Here is a 7,500-nt window from a genome sequence, read left to right as displayed (position 1 = left end):
AGGATGAGGAAGAGAGGGGGAGGAAGGAGCCGAGGATGAGGGAGAGAGGGGGAGGAAGGAGCCGAGGATGAGGGAGAGAGGAGAGGGAGAGAGGGGGAGGAAGGAGCCGAGGATGAGGGAGAGAGGAGAGGGAGAGAGGGGGAGGAAGGAGCCGAGGATGAGGGAGAGAGGAGAGGGAGAGAGGGGGAGGAAGGAGCCGAGGATGAGGGAGAGAGGATGAGGGACAGAGGGGGAGGAAGGAGCCGAGGATGATGGTGGACGGAGCCTTGGCTCGGAGCTCCCCCGTCCTGGGAGGCTCAGACACGCTGGTGTCTGCTCATAGATGGCCTATACAGTATATACTCAGTCAGTATATATGTATATATACTCAGTCAGTATATATGTATATCTATGGTTTCTGCTGGCGTGGGGGGGTTCCAGGCTACATCCCGATCCTGCAGTGGTTTTTTTAGCCGCCCGCTCCCGCCCGCAGCAAAGTTAAAACCGCCCGCTCCCGCGAGACCCAATCCAGCCCTCTACTGCACACTGTGCACAGTGCTGCTGCACATGAGGAGAGAGGGGAGAGGCTGCTCCTCAGTCACAGAACAGAAGACTTTGTTTTGGCGGCTACAGGAGAGAAATACCTCGCGTTCTCGCTGGACAATACTGGTGACTTTTCTACAGAAAGTCGCCAGATTTGTCGCTAGTCGCTTTTTTGAAAAAAAGTCGCTAAGGTGATCTGAAAAGTCGCTAAATCTAGCGACAAAGTCGCTAAGTTGGCAACACTAGTTGGGGGCGGCGCATCTAGATTTTATGGTCTTATGCGACAGGCTCATCCACCGAGGCTCTGCAGCCTCAAGAGAGCATGGGAGGAGGATCTGAAGGTTGGGATAGCTGATGAGACTCGGGAGGAAGTTGTGGGGTCCTGGTATAAAACGTCAAGGGAAGTTCAGACTCGATTGATTACTTATAGGATCATTCATAGGGGTTACTGGACTCCCTGTAAGATGGCGAGACTAAAATTAGTGGATTCAGATATATGGTGGAGATGCGAAAGAAGCAGAGGCACATTGATGCATATGTTATATGAATGTCAAATGACGACAAACTTATGGGAAGATATTATAACATTCGCTACCACCACTGTAGTATTCTGAGGAAATATCAGTTACTTACCTGGGATAATCTCATTAAATTAAAAAATATCTGTTTAATCTATAAAATCAGACATGGTTTAGTTAGCACCTCCTCCACTATGTATGATCCAGTGAGGTTAGGGTAACTAGAGGGGCAGTGAGGGAAGACTGCATCATCCCCCGGAGAAAGATAGCTTTTGGTCAGGCTGTCTTCTCCGTAAGAGCAGCTCAGCAATGGAACACAGTGCCGGCAACCATTAGAGAGTCTTTGTCCTTCTTTTCATTCAAAAAGAATGCAAAAAAAATGGCTTGTAGAGAGCCAAACTTGTGGACGCTAATGCTTTCTGTTTGCACCTAAACATTATATAAGTATTTTACATGGATTGTATTTATTAACCACAATGTGTTGTATGTAATTTTATACCTGTCATTATTTTTAAAGGCTGCCTGTTTTACATCTGGCTGGGGGACTACTAATGAAAATTAGCACTTTCGAGCTAACTCGGGCACATTTACATTGTTTTAATGTTGATTAATGTTCACTGTCCCCTTTCAAATAAAGAAATAAATCAAATAAATCAAAACAAAGTACTATGGGCAGACTTTATACAGAACCTGGCACTTTGTATACTAGGCGTAATACCAGCAGGGGTGGGCCTGTCAGTTCAACAGACTCTGTGGTGCAGACTGGCCTTCACCACAGGTTGTAGGATTGTGCTAAGACATTGGAAAACATAACACATAATCCCTTTCAATGAATGGTGTGGAGAAATGACCAAAATGGCCAGCTACGAACAATTCATTTTTAACTTGAACAACAGACAGGAGGTATTTTGGAAAATATGGGGCCCCTACATCAGTGGTTCCCAACCTTTTTTCCTTGGCGCCCCCCCTACTTATGTCTAAGAAAAGCTGAGCCCCCCCTCCGAAACCGAAGTGGAGGTAACTCTCGAGATAGAGCCTTACTTTCTTTTTTGATACAGAGGAGTTATCAGCACTTTTACGTTTCTCTGCCATGTTTCATTCATAAAATAGTGATGCCGTGGCGGGATGATAGCAGCTAGCAGCTAACAGCTAGCAGCTAACAGCTATCATCTATCAGCTAGCAGCTAGCAGCTAACAGCTATCATCTATCAGCTAGCAGCTAACAGCTATCATCTATCAGCTAGCAGCTATCATCTATCAGCTAGCAGCTATCAGCTAGCATCTAACAGCTATCAGCTAGCATCTAACAGCTAGCAGCTAGCAGCTGACCTGATGACAGCAGGGTCCCAGGTTAAAGGTCCCGGAGGTTTGGCCTACTAAGTAGCCTGCCTACAATTTTAAGCGAGAACAAAAATATATAGTTTTTATACAGACTTTTGTATACATTATATATTCTAGTTTATTATCATAATTTAACGTGCAAATATTTTTTTTTTTACCTCAACCTCAAACCAGATAAAGACTGTGATCTTTGCCGCCCCCCTGAGGGGTCCCCGGACCCCAGGTTGGGAACCACTGCTCTACATGAATGCAATATTGCATACTGAATGAGGCAGAATTTGACTAAATGATTTTAATGTCTGTATAAGTCACGGCTAAGAGAGATGAATGGTATTGCATGATATTGGTAGAATACTCATCATTTGTGCTACTGGTGTGATGATATATGTAAGGTATGGAGACGAGTTAGACCAATGTTTACCCTGTGTATGTATATTTATGTTCCTGTTTTTTTTTCTTCTTTTCTTTCGCTCATTTGTTGTCATCTCTCTCATTTTTGTTTAGAGAGAGAGAGAGATCACTATTGTTGTCTTTGTTTCTATAAACAATAAAAAAATGTGAATGATAAAAAAAGACAAAAAATACTAAAATAAAATAAAGTTTTATAAATCTGGAAATCAACTATTTTGCACACACACACACACACAGAGACACACAGACACACACACACACACACACACACAGAGACACACAGACACACACACACAGAGACACACACACACACACAGATACACACACACACACACACCCCAGCAGTGACTACAGAGAGACACTAGGTGGAGCCACAGAGTCGTGATGCTTCAGAGCAGCATTTAGTTTTTCCTCTCCTCCTAAAGGCAGCGCAGAAATGTAACTAAGTACATTTACTCCAGTACTGTACTTCAGTCCAAATGAGGTACTTGTACTTTACTTGAGTCTTTTCTTTTCATGCCACTTTCTACTTCTACTCCGCTACATTTCAGAGAGAAATATTGTACTTTTTACTCCACTACATTCATCTGTTACAGCTTTAGTTACTAGTTACTTTAGTTACTCCACTACATTCATCTATTACAGCTTTAGTTACTTTAGTTACTTTACACATTAAGATTACTGCACACAGAATACATGTAGTTTATAAAATCTGATGTTTGATTCTAAAGTAAACTAGCCGACAATATAACGACTACAAGTCACGCTGAGATGATTTGTGTGTGTGTGTGTGTGTGTGTGTGTGTGTGTGTGTGTGTGTGACAGCGTCACAGTGAATCTACACATCGTCCTGTGATGACTGAAGCCTCCTGGCTGTTTGACGGTTGTCCAATTAGGACTTAGCGTGATGAGCACACTGATTGAGAGAGAGAGAGAGAGAGAGAGAGGGGGGGGGGAGGGAGAGAGAGAGACAGAGGGGGAGAGAGAGAGAGAGAGAGGGTGGACATCTTCCTTTAACCCTGCTAATGGGAGCTTCAGAGAAAACACACACACACACACATATATACACACACGCACGCACACACACACAGATACACACCCACACACACACAATTCAATTCAATTTTATTTATAGTATCAAATCATAACAAGAGTTATCTTGAGACTCTACAGATAGAGTAGGTCTAGACCACGCTCTATAATCTACAGAGACCCAGCAGCTCCAGTGATCCCCCAGAGCAAGCATTCAGAGGCTGCGGACAGCCTCACCACTGTGGCCACGTCCTCTCTGTCCGCACGTCTGATTACGCATTCATTACAGCTTAAATCATTCGGACGATGATGCACCTTTACGTGTCACGCAGGTGTTCATTGGCTGAGCTGTCTGTCCCATAATGCGCCCCCCCCACACACACACACACACACACACACACACACACACACACACATACAGACACTCTGCAGAAAGAGAGAGGATAAAGGGAGGATGAATTAGGTCATCTGTACCATCTGGATAGTTTATTGCTGCGGCTCGTACCTTCTCTCTCTCCCTCTCTCTCTCTCTCTCTCTCTCCATTTCTCTCTCCCTCTCTCCATATCTCTCTCCATTTCTCTCTCCCTCTCTCTCCCTCTCTCTCTCTCTCCATTTCTCTCTCCATTTCTCTCTCCCTCTCTCTCTCCCTCTCTCTCTCCATTTCTCTCTCCCTCCCTCTCTCTCTCTCCCTCTCTCTCTGTCTCTCTCTCTCTCTCTCTCTAATGACATCTCTCTCTCTCTGTGTCTCTCTCTCTCTCTCTAATGGCATCTCTCTCTCTTTCTCTGTCTCTCTCTCTGTCTCTCTCTCTCTCTGTCTGTCTGTCTGTCTGTCTGTCTCTCTCCCTGTCTGTTTCTCTCTCACTCTCTCTCTCTCTCTCTCTCTCTCTCTCTAATTGCATCTGCTGCAGAGATGCTGTGATTTACAGGGCCACAGACGTGTCAGCCAATGACAACACGGACACACACAAGCTCTCTCTCTCCCTCTCTCTATCTCTGTCTCTCTCCTTCTCCGTCTCTCTCTCTCTCACACACGCATAGACACACACGTATGCATGTACACACACACACACACACACACATAGACACACGTACGCATGTATACACACACACACACACATAGACACACGTACGCATGTATACACACACACACACACATAGACACACGTACGCATGTATACACACACGCATAGACACACGTACGCATGTATACACACACACACTTATGCATGTACACACACACACACACACACACACATAGACACACGTACACATGTATACACACACGCATAGACACACGTACGCATGTATACACACACACACTTATGCATGTACACACACACACACATAGACAGTCTATGCATTACAATACATTGGATTAATACATTATAATAGACATTAGGTCAGGCATTGTGGCGAGGTGTCCGACTCCCTGTCCCTCATGTCATGACAAGCTGCGACGTATCTGGCATCCAGCGGAGCAGGCAGTCCTCCTCCTAGCAGCTGGGCCACTTCATCAGAGTCTTTAAGGGAGCTACAATTTGGAATTTTGTTTGAGAAGTGTTCAAACTTTGGACAGTATAGGAGAAAGTGCATCTCTGTCTCAACCTCGCCAGTCGTACAGTGACCACAGATCAACGGCTCTCTCGGAAGCCATGCTTGTTTGTAGCGGTCTTTCTCTATGGCGAGGCTGTGGTCACTGAGCCTGTACTACCGGTCTTTACGGCGAGGCTGTGGTCACTGAACCTGTACTAGTACTGGTCTTTCTCTACGGCGAGGCTGTGGTCACTGAGCCTGTACTAGTACCGGTCTTTCTCTACGGCGAGGCTGTGGTCACTGAGCCTGTACCTGTACCGGTCTTTCTCTACGGCGAGGCTGTGGTCACTGAACCTGTACTAGTACTGGTCTTTCTCTATGGTGAGGCTGTGGTCACTGAACCTGTACTAGTACTGGTCTTTCTCTACGGCGAGGCTGTGGTCACTGAGCCTGTACCTGTACTGGTCTTTCTCTACGGCGAGGCTGTGGTCACTGAGCCTGTACTAGTACCGGTCTTTCTCTATGGTGAGGCTGTGGTCACTGAACCTGTACTAGTACTGGTCTTTCTCTATGGCGAGGCTGTGGTCACTGAGCCTGTACTAGTACTCTATGGCGAGGCTGTGGTCACTGAAACTGTACTAGTACCGGTCTTTCTCTACGGTGAGGCTGTGGTCACTGAGCCTGTACTAGTACTGGTCTTTCTCTACGGCGAGGCTGTGGTCACTGAGTCTGTACCTGTACCGGTCTTTACAGCGAGGCTGTGGTCACTGAACCTGTACTAGTACTGGTCTTTCTCTACGGCGAGGCTGTGGTCACTGAACCTGTACTAGTACCGGTCTTTCTCTATGGTGAGGCTGTGGTCACTGAACCTGTTCTAGTACCGGTCTTTCTCTACGGCGAGGCTGTGGTCACTGAGCCTGTACTAGTACCGGTCTTTCTCTACGGCGAGGCTGTGGTCACTGAACCTGTACTAGTACTGGTCTTTCTCTACGGCGAGGCTGTGGTCACTGAGCCTGTACTAGTACCGGTCTTTCTCTACGGCGAGGCTGTGGTCACTGAACCTGTACTAGTACTGGTCTTTCTCTACGGCGAGGCTGTGGTCACTGAGCCTGTACTAGTACCGGTCTTTCTCTACGGCGAGGCTGTGGTCACTGAGCCTGTACTAGTACCGGTCTTTCTCTACGGCGAGGCTGTGGTCACTGAACCTGTACTAGTACAGGTCTTTCTCTATGGCGAGGCTGTGGTCACTGAGCCTGTACTAGTACCGGTCTTTCTCTACGGCGAGGCTGTGGTCACTGAACCTGTACTAGTACTGGTCTTTCTCTACGGCGAGGCTGTGGTCACTGAGCCTGTACTAGTACCGGTCTTTCTCTACGGCGAGGCTGTGGTCACTGAGCCTGTACCTGTACCAGTCTTTCTCTATGGCGAGGCTGTGGTCACTGAGCCTGTACTAGTACCGGTCTTTCTCTATGGTGAGGCTGTGGTCACTGAGCCTGTACTAGTACTGGTCTTTCTCTACGGCGAGGCTGTGGTCACTGAACCTGTACCTGTACCGGTCTTTCTCTACGGCGAGGCTGTGGTCACTGAGCCTGTACTAGTACTGGTCTTTCTCTACGGCGAGGCTGTGGTCACTGAGCCTGTACTAGTACCGGTCTTTCTCTACGGCGAGGCTGTGGTCACTGAGCCTGTACCTGTACCAGTCTTTCTCTATGGCGAGGCTGTGGTCACTGAGCCTGTACTAGTACCGGTCTTTCTCTATGGTGAGGCTGTGGTCACTGAGCCTGTACTAGTACTGGTCTTTCTCTACGGCGAGGCTGTGGTCACTGAGCCTGTACTAGTACTGGTCTTTCTCTACGGCGAGGCTGTGGTCACTGAGCCTGTACCTGTACCGGTCTTTCTCTATGGCGAGGCTGTGGTCACTGAGCCTGTACTAGTACCGGTCTTTCTCTATGGTGAGGCTGTGGTCACTGAGCCTGTACCTGTACCGGTCTTTCTCTATGGCGAGGCTGTGGTCACTGAGCCTGTACTAGTACTGGTCTTTCTCTACGGCGAGGCTGTGGTCACTGAACCTGTACCTGTACCGGTCTTTCTCTACGGCGAGGCTGTGGTCACTGAGCCTGTACCTGTACCGGTCTTTCTCTA

At 47.3% G+C, this 7,500-nt stretch overlaps 1 protein-coding gene across 1 annotated transcript in view; it reads left to right on the top strand.

Annotated features, from left to right (window-relative positions):
- LOC116054164 (dihydropyrimidinase-related protein 2-like) overlaps positions 1–4,236 on the top strand; it is a 45,529-nt gene extending 41,293 nt beyond the window's left edge. The window contains exon 15 of the transcript XR_004896169.1: positions 4,194–4,236. The gene's annotated coding sequence lies outside the window, so the exon portion shown is untranslated. The remainder of the gene's footprint in view (positions 1–4,193) is intronic.
- Positions 4,237–7,500: the final 3,264 nt, after the last annotated feature.

The sequence above is a fragment of the Sander lucioperca genome, chromosome 2, assembly GCF_008315115.2.
Source record: "Sander lucioperca isolate FBNREF2018 chromosome 2, SLUC_FBN_1.2, whole genome shotgun sequence".
NCBI lineage: Eukaryota > Metazoa > Chordata > Actinopteri > Perciformes > Percidae > Sander > Sander lucioperca.
The sequence above is the reverse complement of the archived record's forward strand: the minus strand, read 5'-3'. Positions and strand labels throughout refer to the sequence as shown.